The 21249-nt window shown below is 37.7% G+C and overlaps 1 pseudogene across 1 annotated transcript; it reads right to left on the bottom strand.

The window, feature by feature from the left end:
- Window positions 1–8886: 8886 nt before the first annotated feature.
- On the bottom strand, window positions 8887–21249 carry LOC145626747 (psbP domain-containing protein 7, chloroplastic-like; annotated as a pseudogene). The gene is made up of 3 exons (XR_014111067.1): window positions 20759–21249; window positions 20449–20650; window positions 8887–9649 (listed from the first exon to the last, which is right to left on the bottom strand). The product of XR_014111067.1 is annotated as a psbP domain-containing protein 7, chloroplastic-like (transcript).

Here is a 21249-nt window from a genome sequence, read left to right as displayed (position 1 = left end):
CTCTAACTAAAGTAGATAGGGAAGTAGGGTCGAACTCCACAGGGAAACAAGTCTTTCTATTCCTAATTAATCAATTATAATCTAAATTATCTAAGTAACCAGTATTTGTGGGAATAAATTCTATACTACGAAGAATAAGTTTAGGGATAAAAACAATAATAAGAAGGCCTAGAGTCACAGGTTCACCAATAATTAATATTCCGGGATAAAACATAATAATTAATATTTAACATTGCACAAATAACATGATTAACAGGCTCTCGCAATTTATTAATTAACATAGATCTAACAGGCTCTCGCAATTTACTAGATCTAAGTTCCTATTAAAAATAGCCTTTAATATTAAATTAACATCTGATCGATTCATCAATTAAATATTGCTAAACATTCACAACCAAATTACATCTGCTCGATTCATAATCTAATTGCAAAGAATTAAAACAATTCAATAAGAAATTATCATGCAATACCAATAATAAATAATAACAAATTATCCCTTCATATTAATTATGGATCCCCATAAACCCTAGAATTAAACTACTCAGACATAATCATAACTAAACTAATTAAATAAATAAAACAAAACATAATCAAAGAAGTAAAATGAAATAGCTGAAATTAAAAGGGAAGAAATTGTTACCAAAGGAAATCTAGATTACTGGAAGTAATTAAGAACAAAAGTTGAGAGAGAATTTAAGAGAGAGAAATATCCTAAGTAGAGAGAGAAAATCTAAAAAAGAAGGTAATCCAAAATTACGTACATAATTCGTACTTAAACATTCCTCAAAACAAAATTTAAAACTAATCTAATCAGCTCTGAAAAAAACACGCGCCCGATCGGGCTAGAGGTCGCCCGATTGGGCGCGCCTTTTTCCTTGCGCCTCTTCTCAGCAGCAACGCCCGATCGAGCTAAATGCTCGCACGATCGGGCGCGCCTTAGGCCACGCACCAGCAGTTGCATGCCTCGCCCGATCGAGCTAATGCTTGCCCGATCGGGCCCTTGCTTCTCTTCGAGGCTTGGACTTCGATTGGGCTTGATTCCTCGGCCCAATACGGATTTCCTCTTCGGGTCTTGAATACTCAGTCCAAATACCTCAGTACCCCGATTACCGAGCCCTTAATCACCGGCTCGACGACTCTAACCGGCCTTGGGCTTCAAAGATGGTCGTGCTCTTCTAATTTCCGTAGTCGCTCCATGAAAAAACCCAAGAAAATGCTCCAAAGGCGCAATTTCCTACAAAACTCAACAAAGACTACGAAAACACTAGAAAACACCAATTAATCAAAGTGGCTCGAAAGAGCAAAAAACACTACTAATTATGACCAAGGGACGGGGGTAAATTACTATATAAAATGGACATATCAGGTTGGTTTTTGTATCCTAGTCCTGTCTTAAGCTACTTTTGTCAATGTGATTTGTTTGAAAATAATATCTGTCAAGTATGGATACTTGCTTACGCTTAAATGGAACATAATCCGATTTGGCTGCGTTATCACTTGTCTTTTGTTTAAGCCTGTAGCAGCTTATGTCGTGTCTATACGTGTTTTCTTTAGCCAATAACCAGACTTTATGTCCAAGACTTTTTATTTGGGAAGAGCTATGAAGTATATTTTAGAGTTAAATTTCATTAGGTGCTTATTATTTTCCCCTTTCATCAATCAATCAAAGCCTTAATCCCAAAAGTGGAGTCGGCTAACATGAACCAAATTTGATTATTCCGTGTAGTCATCAACATATTCCCCTTTCATGTCCATGATAATTCAAACTATCAGTTTATGCTGCTATGCTTTAGTAACAGAATTATACTCCCTCCGTTTCACATTACTCGCAACAAACTTGGTAGTTGCGGACTCCTAGGCAAAAGATTGGAGAATGATTAATTAAAGGAAGGGGTAAGTAATTAAAGAGAGAGAAAGTGGAGGGAAAGTTAGTGGTCCCAAATAAAGTAGTGGGAACATGTGAGTTAAAGGTGGGTGGGATTTTTTTCCCTCCCTTTTTTTTTGTTTGGCTGATTGTACTTAGGAGGCAAATTGTTTTCCCTCCAACATTTTCATGAAAATTTAAAAACCACATTCAAATTCCTGAATTTTTCAAATCTGACTAGTTTCCAAACAAAAGCCCCTTATAAAAGGCTCATTTCAGATTCAATCCCCCCTATTCAATCAAAAGACAAGTTTGGGAATAGGGAGGGGGGGAGGGAAAACAGTGTTCACCATTACAAACATAGTTGATCACCTACTGAAATTGTTTCCAAAAATTACAAAAACCATCATCATCATTAATTAATCCTAATTCCTAAGCTGAGTTAGTTGCAGCAGCTGTTCTTTGTACAGAAATTAGGCTCCACTGAAAGCTTCCAAAAAAAAACCAGGCACCTCCACTTCATCACCTACCACCAGATCTGCATAAAAAAAGGGGACTCATGGAAGAACCATTTGACGATTTTTTTGATATAAATCAAATATTGATGGAGCAACACACAGAAGAGTCAAGTGAGACCAACAACACACATACAGGGTCTGATTCAAATGAAGGTAATCAGCAACAACACAATGAAGGCAATTATGTTGGGGACTCACAGTCAGAATCAGAAGAAGAAAATCAGCAACAACAAAATGGTAGGCAACGCAGAGAGCTCAACATTGAGGAAAAAAGACAGATTTTAGATGATATTCTGCTTAACATGGAAGGGGACTCACTTCCAAGAGGTCTACTAACCTCATTAGCAATAAAGCACCATGTACACAAATCTACTACAAGTAGATGGTTCAAGGAAATCAAAAAACAGATTCCGCTGGGGAATGTTGTTGATGTGAGGAGCGAGAAATTAGGGAATGTAGGGCCTAAACCAAAACAATACACAGATGAGTGGCTAATGTCTGTCCCACTGTACAAGAGAACAACTAACAGGAGTTATGCTGCTGCATTGAAGGTAGCACATGTTGTCATACACAGATTAAAAAAAAAAAGGCAGACTAAGGGCAGTCTCAGCAACAAATCACCCAGCCCTTAGTGATAATCACAAAGTTGCAAGGTTGAAATGGGTGCTTAATCATGTGAACCCTATTCCAAGTGAAGGTAATCCTAGTTTCATGGATTTTCAGCATCATATTCACATTGATGAGAAATGGTTCTATTTGAACCCAGAGACAAGGACTTTCTACCTCACACCAAATGAGGAAACACCATACAGAGCACAACAATCAAATATTGAGGTTCAAACTAAAGGCCATGTTTATGGGAATGATAGGGAAGCCACTATATGATGAGGAAGGGACTATGCTTCACTCTGGGAAGTATGGGCTCTTCCCATTTGTGATGTATCAAATGGCTAAGAAAAAAAGCAAAAACAAAGATGCTGGAACCATGGAAACAAAGGCCATAGAAAGTGTAAACAGAGAAGCAATTAGGGACATGATATTACAGCACATCATTCCTACAATTCATGCTCAATGGCCAGCACAACTATCAAAGAACATAATCATTCAATGGGATAATGCTAGGCCTCATCAAATTCCAAGGGATGAAGAATTTTTTGCCGCAACACAAGCAAATGGGTTTAATATCCAATTTGTATTGCAACCAGCCCAATCCCCTGACCTAAATGTTTTGGACCTTGGTCAGTTCAGGGTAATACAATCAATACAATATCAATCTTTCCCAAAGAATCTGGATGAACTTTTGGAGAAAGTTGCTGAGGCTTTTGAGGTTTTTGATCCAACACTCAACAGGTATTCATGGATCACTCTACAGTCATGCATGGTAAAAAATATTGGAAAAAAAGGGAGGAAACAACTTCAACCCACCACACATGGGTAAAGCAAGGCAAGACAGATAAGGCACACTGCAAGACATACTAGAAGTGGACAGGGAGCTCATCACAGAAACTGTGAACTACCTCAACACTCCTTTTGTTGACACAACAGGGCATCAACAAGACACACAAGACATGGAAGTGGATGCAGATTAACAAGATGGTGAGACTCATAGCAATTTTTTGAACAAGGGATGCAACACCTACACAAGATCACTGACTGCCACACATAACCAGTAAACCTTTTAAATTTTATTTATTTTGCCTTTTATATGTATTGGTTATGTGTATTTTGGTAGATAGGATAAGCATATTAGCAAGGCAGTCACTGCAGTGTAGTGTTCAATACTTAGGACTTTTGTAAAGTGTCCATATTTTGAATATAAATCACAACAATTAAACACAAAAGTTTGTCCATCAGATGGGATTGTCTTAAACAGGGCTAACTCACTAACAAGGGTACCTCAACAACAACCTTGAATTGAGGTTGTTGGAGCCATCCCTTGGGAGTGGTTGCTATCATATTAGTCCCTTCATCATATGGAGACAACAATTAAATACGGGATTGATGCATAGTTTAACAGGAACTCAAAGCACCAACAGCATACACCCACATGTAAGGCATCAGGGACTCATTTAACAGACATCACCAACCACTTGCCAAGTAATGCACCAACATAGACCAAGCACAAGGCAGTAGGGACTCAATGACATATACCACAACATCTTTAACACAAACACTAAGCAACAACAGATACCAGAGCATAACCAACACAAACCCTAACCATCAGAGCATCACCATCAAAAACATGTATCAGCAACTTATTACAGGGCATAACCAACACAAACCCTAACCATCAGATACCAGAGCAATATACCAACACATACCCTAACCAACATGCTCCAACACAAACCCTAACCATCAGCAAAATAGCCCAAACCCTAACCACACAAATTCATACAGTAACTCATCAATCAAAAAATCAAATCAACAAACTTAGATCATTATAAGTAAACATAAAGAGAGAAGAATCGTTACGCTGCACGGTCAGTTACTGGGAGGGAAGTCATGAGGATACTTCTCCCTCAAATAAGCCATAAACTCCGGATCCCAGTCACTGCAGTCCTCGGTGAAGACAGATCGGACCCTTTTCTTGCCTCTGGAAGACCTAGAAGCAGCGGTAGGCTTCAAATGCTCCGGAAAAACAACGGCTACAGGTTCAGGGGACTTAGGGACCTCAGCCACAGCAAGAACAGGGTCAGTACTGCCCTCCACCACCAGATCAGGGCCCTCACTTTTGTCTTCTGGCAAAGAAGGACCACCAGCACTAACAACTGAAGACGGTTCAGCCTCAACAACCTTAGGTTTTGGTAGATCTACCTCGACAGCATCATAATCGTCTTCACATCCAGTATTTGGGCCAATTTTTGCCCCAAAATGGCGTCGAAGATACCTGGTGAACACTAGAGAGCAGCGGCGAACTGGTTTAATTTCTCCAGTACCTCGCCGCGCAGTGTACAGTGAGAAGGGAGGGTCAGTATCCTCCTTTTTCTGGGCAGGGGAATCGTTCTCATTTGGAGGGGAACTCATTTGGGGATTTTTTTTAGGGTTTCAGAGAGAGAACGACGGAGAGGCGAAAGAGTGTAGAGGAGAGAGAAGATGAACTGAGAAGTAGATCTAGGGTTTATAAATGAATTCTGGAGAATTCCAACCATTTTGTTCAAACTGGGCAGCATATTCAATGAGGAGCAATGAATGAGGTAGTTGAGAAGATGAATAAACTCTGATGAAATAAGTAGAGGGGGGATTAATTTTGGTGGGAATGGTTAAACTTAATTGTTTAGATTTAGGATGAAATGAATCTGTTTAATTTCTGTTAAAACAAATTAAACAAAATAACTAAGGGCAATATAGACATTTCCCCCCTAAAAACTTACTAAAAAAGGAAAAAAAAAAAAAACTTGTTGCGAGTAATGTGAAAGTAATTGTTGCGAGTAATGTGAAACGGAGGGAGTATTATACATATTAGCAAATAATAAGTCCTAATAATCAGCAGAGGAGTATGAGTTCCAATGTTTGACCTTTTTTTTTTTTACTTCCAATACTTGTGAGTTCAAGATGATTTTGAGTTGTTATACTGACTGTGGGATGTTTGTTGTATTCATTTGGTGACTTTGCTGTCCATTGTTCAGTTGGGTCTCGATTTCTTGTCACCTGAGAGCTTAGAGCAGGCAGTGAAACCGGCAGAAGAAATTCGCTGAATGATCATGCAACAAAGCTACAAATGGTAGAGGTAAACTATTCTTGATTTAGTTGCGAAAAAATTTTGCTGTTATGTAATTGACAAGTAAGCCACTCTATGTCAGTGAAGGTTTCTGACTTGCATCTTCTTGTGCTCTCAGGCTGGAAAGATATCGCTATATGCAGCTAGTTCTACAATCAAAGAGGTGCAGAAGCTGATTCTTGACCCAAAGTAAGCGGGATCCTTAAATTTAAATTATATCGTGCTCTATTTTTTAATCTAGAAAGTGATTGCAACTGCGGTGAATTCATGTGGATAATTTACCTGTGACTCTGAAAGTAGCCATGTATGCTTTGTCTATGTTTAATTCAGAGCATGTGTGTAATTTACTAATTTGAACATAATTAGTTGTTATTTTGCTGCAGGCTTGGCCGGGAGCTTGTGTTTGAGGATCGTAATCTCACTGCAGTGGTTTCAGAGAATCTGGAGAGAATGACAAAACAAAGACAAGCTGTATGCGCATGAACCAATGTATATTCACATCTTGGTAACTTGTGCTTCTTTCTGCTTGTATACATTCCAATTTAATTTGGTTATTGGTTTTTTATTTATTTATTTATTATTATTTTTTTGTAGATTAGTATGAACTGGTTGTTCCTTTTTAAATGTTTGAATGGGGAAGAAAAGAAAAGTGCATACACAAAGTGAATTTATAGTCCCCGCACGACACAGAGGGTTTATACCTGTGTATAACCTATCGCAAAAAATGAATTTCGGTTATACCTGTTACTCTGTGTTCACAAAAAAAAAATACATCCATGGTATCAGAGAGCAAAGTTTGACTATTTTTACCCCTTTTTATTACAAGTATACATAAAATTTCAAGAGAAAAAATTTCGTATACACCCAGTTTACAATAATATTTTTTTACATCGAAGAATTCTAGGATAACATTTGGGGTAGCTTTTAACCGTCTTTGGAATCTGACATGATTTTAATGTAAATAGGCCATCGGATAAGTTTACAAGGTTAATATAATTACTTTCACTCACTTAGATTTGATTTTCAATCCTAAATAGAGTGACTTCATCAATAGAACATATTTAATTTTTATTTTTATCAGTGTAACCTTTACTTGTATTGAGGTAACTTTTGATCATTTTCAGGCAACTTTATATCCAAAGTATTTAATCAATCAAAGCCTTAATCCCAAAAGTGGGGTCGGCTAACATGAACCAAATTTGATTATTCCGTGTAGTCATCAACATGAATCTTTCTCCTCCATCCCTTACGATCCAAAACTTCATCCTTATGTAAATCCATGCACTTCATATCCTTTCTAACTCCTTCCAACCAAGTCATTTTTTGTCTCCCTCTCCCTCGTTTAATCCCTCCATGGTCCAACTCTTCCACTCTTCGCACCGGTGCACCATCGGGTCTCCGTCTTACATGTCAAACCAACGCAGACGATTTTCCCTTAATTTATCTGCAATGCCTGCCACACCTACTTTCTTGCGAATAAATTCATTTCTGATTATATCTCTTAAAGTGTTTCCACACATCCACCTTAACTTGCGCATTTATGTTACCTCCATCTTTTTAATATGCTCTTTCTTAGAAGCCCAACATTCTGTACCATAGAGCAACACCAGTCTTGTGGTAGTTCTATAGAATTTTCCCTTCAACTGTAAGGGAATGCTCCGGTCGCATAACTGGATTTTAAAAAAAGTTTGTATTGGAAATATATCCAATAATAACATGCCTAAATTACTTATCCTATTAATTCTCAACAAAGCAAAGGTAAAAAATGGCAAACTTTGGCCGGCAAGACGGTAGGAAATTTTTCTTTTTTAAAAAAAAAAAAAATACTTCGTGTAACTTTATTAGATGACCTCCAGTTTAGGATTCTTCAACTCTTTTTATATAATTTTTTTTTTCAAATATATTGAGACTTATATGTGGTGTGTAAAATATCATATGCAAAACCATAATCCTATAAACAGTATATGTTATATTATAAAGATTAAAAATAGATGCTTTATAGAATACTTTCTTAGATACACCCAGGCATGTACCCGTGGGGCTATAGCCTAGTATCCATAGCATAGCAGAACCCCCCAAATTAAGTTTGTTCGCATTGTTCTTTTCTTCATGTTTTGCTGCAATGCCTTGAGTCCTGGACTTAATAGTGAAGTTAATCAGTGACCACTCACCAGGCTGCTTTGGATGAAGTATGATGGCCGTAGTTCATCATTTTCCTAAGTGTAACTGGAATGTAATTAAAAGAATCTGAATTGGCATTAAAAGAAAACTGTAAAACCCTTCCTGCTTAACAGTGTGTTTGGATAACATTAGAAGAAGGAAAAGAAGGGGAGGGAGGAGAAGAGGAGGGGAGGGAAAGGGAGGGGAGAGAAGAATGGTGAGTTTTCCTTCCAAATCTCTCCATTGTTGGAGGGATCATTTTCCTACAATTTAATCCCTCCGTTTCTCTCCCCTCCAATTCCCTTTACTTCCTCATTTGTTATCCAAATGAAAGATATCACATCTTTCCATTTTCCTCCTCTTTTTTTTCCTTCCATTTCCTTCTATCCAAACACCCCGTAATTGTATAAACATGGGAAAGAAAGTATGGACTCTTGGTTCTGCTCTTGCACTCATGGTCTGTAATTGCTAAAAATTTAATATATCTGAAGTTTGAGCCATAAGATTGTTTACAATTTTTTCCGTACAGCATAACTCGTGATTTACTGCTTCACAAGTGTGTTAATTGACATGGATTTTTATGGCCGTCTTTAGAAGAATTGCTTACACTGGGACATTGGGTAAATGAAAATTGTGGAAGCTAATATGTTAACGTGTTAGCTTCTAACATGTTTTAAAAGGGTCAATTCTTGATTGGATCTCTATTTTAGACATTTAGCAGAATGATGTTTTGCATGATTATTGCCCTTTTTTTTTAATCTAAGATATATTGAAAATAAAATTCACTAGGTTCCTTTTTCCTTCTCAAAATTATGACTATCGTGAGAGAATGCTGAAGGGCAGCACTGTGGCATTGCTTATCAGGAATCAGGATACATATGTATTAAATACAATATAAAATCCTTAGTAAAGCCTAGCAAAATGATTCTGAATTCTATACACTTCGTCTTTCGTATACTCCGTAGTACGTAGTACCTTTTTGTCTGACTGTAAATGTAGCTAGATAAGTTTCTTAAACCACATGAATTTGTTTCTTGATCTTTCGTTCTTTATTGTACATACACATGCTTCCATGCATATGTTATGAAGTTAGACTAAACGGATTTGTGTAGAAGTCTTCTTTTACTTTTTTGCCATTCTGATTCTGGAGCTTGTGCGTTGAGTGTGTATAACCTTCCATTTTGGGCACAACATACAGTCACATTATGGTGCTGAAACGAGGAGCTTTCAACCCTAAATTCTAATTCATAATAATTTACGTTTCTCAGAGAATCGCCTCTCAGGTTTGATCTCAGCAATGTAGCCTTCACATCTGGACAGTGAGTGGGAGCAGTTCTTGTTCTGATAACAGCTTCTCCTACCTCTTTTGGTCCTCCAAATGCTTCGATCCTGTGAACAAAATACGATTCAAAAACCAAAATAGTTCCTTATTGGTGTAGAGGTGCTATTGTGCCAATAATTCACTTTAAAATTTGTTTATTTGACTAAAAAATTTAAATGTTCCTGTTGGACTTAATGATTTTGATGATGACACAAGCTCACTTACTTACAAACTAATAAGTGCTTAAGTGTGTACTCAGTTACAAAAACTAGGAGAATGAAGTGTCTTGTAAAAATACTATGAGGAACAAGAAGGCCAGAAGCAGAGCTATCCATATTGAAGAGTTCCCTCACAGCAACTGACGCTTCAGAAATGAAGACTAGAGAACAAAAGGTTCCCTCAGGGAACAGAAGCTTCAGAGAAAAAGCCTCATTAGAGAAGAGAAGTTCCTCCCAAGGAACAGAAGCCTCGGAGTAGAAGCTTCATCAGAGAACATGAAGACTAAATATATTTTTATATTTTAGGATTTATGTAAGTATAAGATATTAAATGGCACTCGAAAAATCTGTGTGGAATTGGTCTAAAAAGATAAAATTGTGCATGCTAGTTTTTAGGAAAACGGTTGCTTTCTAAAACGTTTATCTTTTGAAAGGGATTTTATTTTATTCAAAAATATCTTGTGCAAAAAGATTTTATTTTATTTTCTTATTTTCGAAAATATCTTCTGAAAAAAATAAAATCACCATGTTTTCCAAAACTTACGGCTTACTCTCCCATGTTCTATGTCAGTCATGGCTTTGCACATTGAGGAGTTCTTGGTTCCTTAATTCTAGGAACTTGAACTTCTTAGTGGGTATGAGTAGTGGCGTAATGGTGTTGCTGCACAAAGAGAATTTTCCAAAGCATTTGTTGATCTATAAATAGCCATAGATTTCTGTTGGAAAAACTCACCCTTGCTCACATAAGTTTTCAAGATTCAAATCGAGTCAAGTGTCAATTCCACACAAGTTCATTAGAGTGTTCTTAATGTTCTTATACTAGAGTTTGTTTATCTTTCGAGTTGTAATTTGGGGAATGGGGAAGTTCGAGTGAACGTTTGTGTATGAGAAAGAGAAGTGAGAAAGAGAAGAGAAAGAGAAGAGAGAACAGAGAAGTGAGAAGAGAGAAAGAGAAGAGAAGAGTAACAAGTTGGGTGACTTGTTCCTTAGGGTCTTAAGTTCGTAGAGGAACTTGAGTTTGAGTCGTTAGCTTGTAATAGGTTCATTTTCCCTATTATAGTGAAGATTCTTTTCCCAAAATCCCAAGTGGTCGTGGTTTTTCTCCTTGTTAGGGCCAAGGAGTTTTCCACGTAAAATCTCTCTTGCATTCTTTAGTTCCTTTAGTTAATCTTTCAGTTCCTTTAGCTAACTTAATTTTAATTCCGCAAAAAGTTTGGCTAAATTCTCATACTACAATTCAACCCCCCCTTCTTGTAGTATTCTTAAAAACAACAATTGGTATCAGAGCCTAACTTCTAGGAAAATCAGGAAACCCTGAAGATGAAAGGTCTTGGAGAAAATGAATACTCATGAGAAGCTCGAGGAAGGATACTCAACACAGAGGCCTCCTATGTTCAACGGCAAGTTCTATACCTACTGGAAGAACCGCATGGAGATCTTTATCAAGGCAGAGAACTACCAAGTCTGGAGGGTCATCGAGGTTGGTGATTTCGAAGTCACCAAAACAAATGCTCAGAACGAGGTAATCCCTAAGCCTATGTCTGAATATGAAAAAGAGGACTTTGATAAAATGGAAATAAATGCTATGGCTGTGAAATTGCTCCACTGTGGACTTGGACCTCACGAACACAATCGTGTTATGGGGTGCAAGAATGCTAAGGAAATCTGGGATTTACTGCAGATTACTCATGAAGGAACTAATGAGTTTAAACGATCAAAAATCGATCTACTTATGTCTAAGTATGAAAGATTTGAAATGCAGCCTAAGGAAACCATTCAAGAGATGCTAACCAAATTTACTAACATCATAAATGAGTTGGTTTCCCTTGGTAGACAGATTCCTACAGATGAGCAGGTTAGGAAGGTTCTTAGAAGTCTTCCACAAGATGAGAGATGGAGAGCTAAGGTAACAGCCCTTCAGGAAACGAAGGACTTTACAAAGTTCAACATTGAACAACTAGCAGGTTCTCTCATGACTCATGAGCTACACCTTGGAGTCAACAATGAACCCATGAGGAACAAGGGATTGGCTCTTAAGGATGATGAGGAGGAAGACTCAAAAGTGGACGAGGATGAGGCTGCCCTAATTGTGCGAAGATTTAAAAAGATGTTCAAGAAAGGCCAAACATCAAGGAACTTCGGGAAAAAGACCTCAAATCCAAAGCCTGACTACAGCTGCCACAAGTGTGGATCTCCAGATCACTTTATCAGAGACTGTCCCCTTTGGGAAAATGATAAAGGGAAAGGAAAGGCTAAGGAACAGGGAAGAGAAAAATTCAGCAAAGCAAACTATCAAAAGTTAAACATGAGGAAGGCCATGATAGCAGCCTGGGGAGACTCAGAAAGTGAAGAAGAAGATGATGACCAACCAGAAGAGGAGACAGCCAATCTATGTTTAATGGCCAAATCAGATGATGAAAAGGCTTACCTTGAGGAACTCCAGAAAGAGGTATTTCTTGATCCTAAACAGCTTAAAACTCTCTCTAAAGATGTCTTGATAGATATATGTCTAGAAGAAGAAGAATTCTTTAGATATACATGTGTGAAGTTAAATAAATGTGAAAAAGCTCTTAAGGTTTGCAAAGAACATGGTGCTTGGTTGAAAACAGCCTACGCCAAGTCTCAAAGCAAACTAAGAGAACTTGATTTCAAATACAAACACATAACTGAGATAGCTGATAGAATTAAGAATGAAAGTATTCTTCTGAATGTTGAACTAATATAACCCAGTATAAGCTCATGAATTCTGATATCAGTTCTAGCAGTTCCTCAAGCGACAGTTGCTTAAATTCAATGTTGATTTTGAAAATTTGAAAAATGAGCTTTCTACTTTAAAAACCCAAAAGGATCAACTTGAATCGGAACTGAATGCTAGAAAGGATAGAAGTATTGACCCAAAAGTCATACCTAAGTGGATAGCTGAAGCTCAAGGAAAAAGAACTGAAGGCCTTGGTTATATGACCAAGAAAGGTAAGCAAAAGAAATATGTTGAGCTTCCTAGCATGAAGGTATGCACTTTTTGTGGTAAGACTGGACATCTCTATGGACAGTGTAGGATAAGAGAAGAAGCTGATAAAAGAAATGTAAAACAAGTGTGGGTCAAGAAAACTGATATTGCATCCACGTCTAAGGAACCCAAGGAAACCTAGGTTCCTGATCCTAATGCTTAGTTTTCTTGCAAGTCCTAGTGAGGGGGAACAACTCGTGGTATCTCGAAAGCGGTTGTTCAAAGCACATGACAGGTGATAAATCAAAATTCCTCTCACTAGAAGACTACCCTGGAGGAATAGTAACCTTTGGGGATAATAAGAAGGGCGAGATCATTGGAAAAGGCAAAATTGGAAGATCTAAATCTCATTCCATTGATAATGTGTTCCTGGTCGAGGGCTTAATGCACAATTTGCTCAGTATATCACAATTTTGTGATAAAGGAAACTCTGTAAGTTTTACTTCTGATTCTTGCAACATCATCAACAATAAGTCAGGAAAGGTTGTTCTAGAAGGAACAAGAAGAGGGAACACTTATACAGTTGACCTCAACTTAATCCCAAGGAACAACCTTACATGTCTGAGTGTTGTTGAAGATGATCCCCTGCTATGGCATAAATGTTTTGGACATGCTAGCTTTTCATTACTGGACAAGCTGAGGTCAAGGAACTTGGTTGTGGGACTTCCTATTATCAAGTTCCTACAGAACAAAGTTTGTGATGCATGTGTGAAAGGCAAGCATGTTCGCTCATCTTTTAAATTGAAGAAAATGGTAAGCACTACAAAGCCTTTGGAATTAATCCATATGGATTTGTGTGGTCCCATGAGAATTCAAAGCAGGAGTGGCAAGAAATATGTTTTGGTTATTGTTGATGATTATTCCAGATTCACTTGGGTTATTTTTCTTGCTAGTAAAGATGAAATTTTTAACGAGTTTGTTGCCTTTGCCAAGAAAATACAGAAAATCAGTGGTCACTCCATAGTCCATCTCAGATCAGATCACGGAACTAAATTTGAGAACTCAAGATTCGATGAGTTTTGCAGGGAAAATGGCATGAATCATAACTTCTCAGCTCCAAGAACTCCCCAACAGAATGGATTATTAGAAAGGAAGAATCGAACCCTTGAGGAAATGGCTAGAACGATGCTGATTGCAAGTGGATTGCCAAGGAACTTCTGGGCTGAAGCCGTGAATACAGCATGTTACATCCTTAACAGGGTAACAATCAGAAGTATCATCAACAAGACTCCCTATGAACTATTCAGGGGAAGGAAGCCAAACATATCTCATCTTAGAGCCTTTGGTTGTAAGTGCTTTGTACATAATAATGGTAAGAAAAACCTAGGGAAATTTGATGAAAGAAGTGAAGAGGCTATATTTCTAGGATATCCCTCTGATAGCAAAGCTTATAGAGTCTACAATAAAAGCTCAATGTGTGTTGAGGAAAGCATTCATATAATCTTTGATGAAGTTAACCAATTTGTGAGTGTACAGGAACAAGAAGAAGATAATGATTTTGAAATTGGATTGATAAGAGACAGGGATGAAGAAGAGACTCAAAAGCAAACCAAAGAAAAGCAGCCTGCTCCAGAAGAGGAACATCAAGAAAATGGAGAGGTTCCTCAACCAGATGAACAGGTGAACGAGGAACAAGCAGAAGAAGCAGAAGGAACAGAAACAGAAGCTCCTCAAATTGGAGTTCCAGCAAGGGAATTCCAACCCAGGCCATTCAAGTATCAAGGTTCCCATCCAACTGATCTCATTATCAGTGATATAGGAAAAGGAACGCAAACAAGATCACAAATGAGGAACTGCTGTGCATTCCATGCTTTTCTGTCCATCCTAGAGCCAAGAAATCATCAAGAAGCCTTGGGAGATGCTAATTGGATAGTGGTCATGCAAGAGGAACTCAATTAGTTCGAAAGGAAAAAAGTTTGGCACCTTGAGCCAAAGCCTAAGGGAAAGAAAGTAATTGGGCTCAAATGGGTGTTCAGGAACAAGCTTGATGAACATGGCACCATAGTAAGGAACAAGGCTAGATTGGTTGTGAAGGGCTACAACCAACAGGAAGGTATTGATTTCGATGAAACCTTTGCTCCTGTAGCTAGATTAGAAGCTATTAGAATCCTAGTAGCCTTTGCTTCTTTTATGGGTTTCAAACTCTATCAAATGGATGTGAAATGTGCTTTTCTAAATGGTTTCTTAAATGAGGAGGTGTTTGTTGAACAACCTCCAGGTTTCGAAAATCCTAAATTTCCAAATCATGTTTTTAAGCTTGATAAAGCTCTCTGCGGGCTTAAACAAGCTCCAAGAGCCTGGTATGAAAGGCTTTCAAAGTTCCTACTGAAAAATGATTTCAAAAGAGGAAAAGTAGACAAAAACTCTTTTTCTTAAATCTCGAGGAACTGATTTGTTAGTTGTACAGATCTATGTAGATGATATTATATTTGGTGCTACTAACAATGGTTTGTGCAAGTACTTTGCTGAGCTAATGGGTGGTGAATTTGAGATGAGCATGATGGGTGAATTAAATATCTTCCTTGGACTTCAAATAAAGCAAAAAACTGAAGGAATAATGATTCACCAACAAAAGTATGTCAAGGAACTTCTGAAGAAGTACAACATGGAGAATGTCAAGACAAATCATACACCTATGGGAACAGCAACAAGACTTGATGAGGATCCACAAGGAACAAGTGTGGATCAAACCACTTACAGAGGTATGATTGGTTCATTGTTATATCTAACAACCAGTAGGCCTGACATTTCTTTTAGTGTTGGATTGTGTGCTAGATTTCAGTCTAATCCTAAAGAATCACATCTAACGGCTGTTAAGAGAATTTTGAGATACCTCAAAGGAACAGATGACCTGTGTCTATTCTATCCTAGATGTGATGACTTTATGCTTATAGGATTCACAGATGCTGACTATGCAGGTGACCTAGTCAATAGGAAAAGCACCTCAGGTATGGTTCAGTTCCTTGGCTCTTGTCTAGTTTCTTGGGGTTCCAAGAAACAAAATATTGTTGCATTGTCTACTGCAGAGGCTGAGTATGTAGCAGCAGCTGCTTGTTGCTCTCAAGTCCTCTGGATTAAACAACAGTTGCGTGACTTTGGTATTAAATTTAATTGCATTACTATCTATTGTGATAACACTAGTGCAATTTGCATATCTAAAGATCCAGTCCATCATTCAAGAGTTAAGCATATTCATATAAGGCATCATTTCCTTAAGGATAATGTTGAAAAGGGTTTGATTAAATTAGATTTCTGCCAAACTGACAATCAAATTGCAGATATATTAACAAAACCCTTGAATAGAGAAAGGCATGAAAAGATGAGAATGGAACTTGAGATGATTAAGTTATACTGAGAAAAATGCATCAAGTTCCCTCAGGTATGAAGCTCAAACTGACATGCTTAATCTGTTGTATACTGTGCACAAGTGTTATATGTTTAATTACATAGTTAAGACAGGTTGTGAGCAGGAGTAATATTTACTAAGGGCATGTAAATTTGAAAGACATAGAATATGAAAAGTCCAAAATTGGTTGCATGAGCCTTGTTGATTTGTTTCGTGTATCAAGTTGTATTTGCAAGTGTTCTTTACTGATAAAATTCAAGAGATAAAATTGTTGTGTTTATCTATTTTTCAAAATTCCAAATTCTTTTTATCTAAACACAAAAATCGGATGAATGCATTTAAATTCATCATTATCTTTTGTTCAAAAAGTAGCCCACTTACACTACTCTCTTGAAACACAGTTTGCGTTTCCCTAAGCAATAAATATGAGTGTCAAATCAACTAAATTCACCTCACCTCCCAAGCGACACCTCACTTCACCAATTTACCTCCACCATAAAAGATGTCAGCTTCACACAAATTTACACCACACAAAAATTACCTTCTCTCTCATCACTCCGATCAAAATTACTCTCCAATGTCTACCTCTCCAAAAACCCAAATTGAAGCCGACCTAAACACAAACCCAATTCCAGAAATTACCATGGAAATCCCACCGGAAATTAACACCATTGATGACCAAGAGCCTCCAAGAGTGGATTCAACTACCGAATCCCAGTCTTCTCGAAAAAAGAAGTCCGACGACTTGCAAGAAGAATAAGAAAGCGCTCCGGAACTAGGGGTCAATTACCAGGACAAACCAGCAGCCATGAAAAGGCAAGAGAAGATCAGTGATCACTTTGTGACAGGTTTGGCCATTAATCTTCCTTGGTGTAAGTCTGTTAAGTTGTATGAACTGCTTGATTTAATTGAGGCTCAAAATTGGGTGAATTTGTTGAGTGAATGCTTTAATCGGAGTATGTATGTTGATGCTATGAGGGATTTTTGCAAAAGTTTCAAATATTCTAAAGGTGTTATTCGTTGTCGTGTGTATGAAAAAGAAATTGAGTTTGATGCGATGTACTTGGCTGAGTTGTTTGATGTTCCTAATATTGGATATGACTTGTATTTTAAGAGTAATGTGATAAGGAACCCTCTTCCTGATGCAAATATTGATGAAATAGTAGAGTTCCTAGGTGGAGACCTGGAGGAAACCTACATAAATCACAATGACCTAACCCCTCTTGACAAAATTCTGCTAAAATTTGTTTTTAATGATATTATCCCTCGCACCCAAAAGAGAGACAGCGCCAACAAGCTTGACTCTGTTCTCATCTATTGCCTAGCCAAAAATATCCAAATAAACTTTCCCTCTATCATGGTCCAACACCTCTCTCACTGTGTTCCAAAAGGTTGGAAGGTGGGATATGGTAACCTTCTCACCTATGTCTTTGAAAGCTTTAATATTTCCTTTGTTGATAAAGAACCCCTGCCCCTCAAAAACACCGAGTACATGCAGCCCATTTTCCTTGAAAACCATAAGATGAAGGTTGTGGATGGATGTTTTGAGGTTGTGTTGTAGGAAAAAGATAAAAGGCCAAAGGAAGTAGGTGCCATAGCTGAGGGGGAAGAAGAGAGAGCTGCTGGGATAATAGAGGGAGTGGTGCAGGACATTCAGGAGGAGAAAGAGGAAAAGGTGGTTGAGGAAGTGATTGAGACAGGGGGAAGGAAGAAAAGGAAGAGCTTGAGGCTGATGAAGAAAAAGGAGCCATCTGTACCCATTTGCATTGATATGACTGGGGTGCAAGAGGAATTGCATAAAGTCACAAGCTCTCCTAGTCTGGGCAAGCATGCATCTGCAGGAACAGGTTTCGCAGCTTTCAGTTCCCCATCAAAGGTTCCCAGCGAGGATGTCAAGGAGATGAAGGATAAGCTCCTGAAGGTGCTGAAGGAACAAGAGGATTCAAAGCAAAACATGGCAGAACTGAAGAAGAGCATGCTCATTCTGAGCACTGATGTCAAGAAGCTGGTCTCAAGCTCTGAACAAGGGAGACAGTCCATTGTGAAGGACATAGTGTCTCAAATCAGCAAGAAGCTGGAGGATCTTGCTGTTGATGATGACCAACGCATTGCATCTTAACCTATCTTTCCTTGCAGCCTCTTTATGTTGATGAAACTTATAATTTATTTGCTTTTGGAAACAAATTTTTTTTGGGTCTGTAATATTTTGGGCACTTTTTAATTTCTTTTGGTAAACTTGCGAATTTGGTACATTTGGCCGATGTTTTAAATCGGTTTTGGATGATTATAATCTATGTTTCTTTTGCCTATATGCCTTGTGAATGTTTTCTCTCTATGCATGCTTCTTGTCTTAACACTAAACCACTAGATGGTGTTGTGTTATGGTATACTATACATATGTGTGTTAGTTTTTTATAATGCCAAAAGGGGGAAAAGGATGCAAACTATCAAGGAAACTTAATCATTCTATGGTCTCTGTTCAAAATCTTCCCAAGTTGTCTAATCTCTATAAGCAGGTATAATGTATATACAAGTTTTTTTTAAGTTATTTATTTATGCATTGTTTTTATTTCCTTAAACATTAGTTTCCATTATGCATTGTATTTTGTTTTTGCATTTCCTTTCTTTAGAAATAAAATGGATTATCTCTGTTTCCTTGTAAGTAAGTTTGGTTTGTTTGTCATCATCAAAAAGGGGGAATATTGTTGGACTTAATGATTTTGATGATGACACAACCTCACTTACTTACAAACTAATAAGTGCTTAAGTGTGTACTCAGTTACAAAAACTAGGAGAATGAAGTGTCTTGTAAAAATACCATGAGGAACAAGAAGGCCAGAAGCAGAGCTATCCATATTGAAGAGTTCCCTCACAGGAACTGGCGCTTCATAAATGAAGACTGGAGAAGAGAAGGTTCCCTTAGGGAACAGAAGCTTCAGAGAAGAAGCCTCATTAGAGAAGAGAAGTTCCTCCCAAGGAACAGAAGCCTCGGAGTAGAAGCTTCATCAGAGAACATGAAGACTAAATATATTTTTATATTTTAGGATTTATGTAAGTATAAGATATTAAATGGCACTCGAAAAATCTGTGTGTAATAGGTCTAAAAAGATAAAATTGTGCATGCTAGTTTTTAGGAAAACGGTTGCTTTCTAAAACGTTTATCTTTTGAAAGGGATTTTATTTTATTCGAAAATATCTTGTGCAAAAAGATTTTATTTTATTTTCTTATTTTCGAAAATATCTTCTGAAAAAAATAAAATCGCCATGTTTTCCAAAACTTACGGCTTACTCTCCCATGTTCTATGTCAGTCATGGCTTTGCACATTGAGGAGTTCTTGGTTCCTTAATTCTAGGAACTTGATCTTCTTAGTGGGTATGAGTAGTGGCGTAATGGTGTTGCTGCACAAAGAGAATTTTCCAAAGCATTTGTTGATCTATAAATAGCCATTGATTTCTGTTGGAAAAAGTCACCCTTGCTCACATAAGTTTTCAAGATTCAAATCGAGTCAAGTGTCAATTCCACACAAGTTCATTAGAGTGTTCTTAATGTTCTTATACTAGAGTTTGTTTATCTTTCGAGTTGTAATTTGGGGAATGGGGAAGTTCGAGTGAACATTTGTGTATGAGAAAGAGAAGTGAGAAAGAGAAGAGAAACAGAAGAGAAAGAGAAGAGAGAACAGAGAAGTGAGAAGAGAGAAAGAGAAGAGAAGAGTAACAAGTTGGGTGACTTGTTCCTTAGGGTCTTAAGTTCGTAGAGGAACTTGAGTTTGAGTCGTTAGCTTGTAATTGGTTCATTTGCCCTATTATAGTGAAGATTCTTTTCCCAAAATCCCAAGTGGTCGTGGTTTTTCTCCTTGTTAGGGCCAAGGAGTTTTCCACGTAAAATCTCTCTTGCATTCTTTAGTTCCTTTAGTTAATCTTTCAGTTCCTTTAGCTAACTTAATTTTAATTCCGCAAAGAGTTTGGCTAAATTCTCATACTACAATTCAACCCCCCCCTTCTTGTAGTATTCTTTAAAACAACAGTTCCTATTACAGTAAATGTTGAACTGAGCTAACATCAGAGAAATCAGTTGTAGTAGTTTAAGATAGGTGAAGGATCAAAAAAACATAGTTGATGATGTGCTAAGATCAGCACGGGTACATGTACGGCTTGTACCATTGGTTTACAATGTGCTTTAGATATATTTTGTTTAACTAGTTTGTTTTCTTTATCCTTAGTACTGAGTCGTTTGAGTGTAGAGTACCTCAGGGGTGGAGGGTTGAGACTAATAGACCATGCTTCAAACTTAACTACCTTAAATCTGGAGAGACTGATGAAACAATGACGCTGACGTTAAGCTCACCAGCCGAGCCAGGAGGACCAAAGGCGATGACTGATTCATTCACATTCCTTTTGCTACGTTTATCAGAATTGAGTGGAGGGGGATCGAGTGACCTCTCCTGTTCTGCCCATTCTACTGCTCGATAGAATAATGTTTGGTCCGCCACCCATGTAGCTGGATAGAAAAAAACATTTAACATTTAATCTGACAGCTATTTGAATTTATTCTCTATAGTGGCTTCAAATAATATATAGATTGCATATATGATACGAACTTGCTAACCAAATCCTTCATCTGGCTGAATGCAGCGACTATATCCTCCTATTGGATAAAGAACATCTAGCTTGAGATTACGCCCTGTATCCGGAGAAAGTCCGAGGAGAAAGCTTGTGATCCCCCCGAAATTAGCACCAATAGCTACAAAAGAGGTTGACCCAATGCCTATCACAAGCTGTTGTTGAAATGTCGATGCAAGTGGTACAAATTGCTCGGCAGGTGAATACTGGGTGCCCCTCCCTTTCTTGTCACCGGATGATTGAGTAAGATATATTCGGTTCCGGTTGGATGGTATTGTAAGGTAATGGTAAGGTTGCTGTAATGCCATTCTAACTTCTAAGATCTCTATGACTGGAATGTGTATTTACTGCTCTGAATTAAATGAGTTCTGATGAAAATGATGCAACAAATCGCATGGAGAAAGTTCCCAGTGTGCCTTGCCTTGTATGAGATAAACAGATAATGTTAACTACTTTCCGTGGGTCATTTTTAGTGGC

Source organism: Chenopodium album, chromosome 4 (assembly GCF_948465745.1).
Source record: "Chenopodium album chromosome 4, dcCheAlbu1.1, whole genome shotgun sequence".
Classification (NCBI taxonomy): Eukaryota; Viridiplantae; Streptophyta; class Magnoliopsida; order Caryophyllales; family Amaranthaceae; genus Chenopodium; species Chenopodium album.
This window is presented reverse-complemented; position numbering and strand designations above follow the sequence as displayed.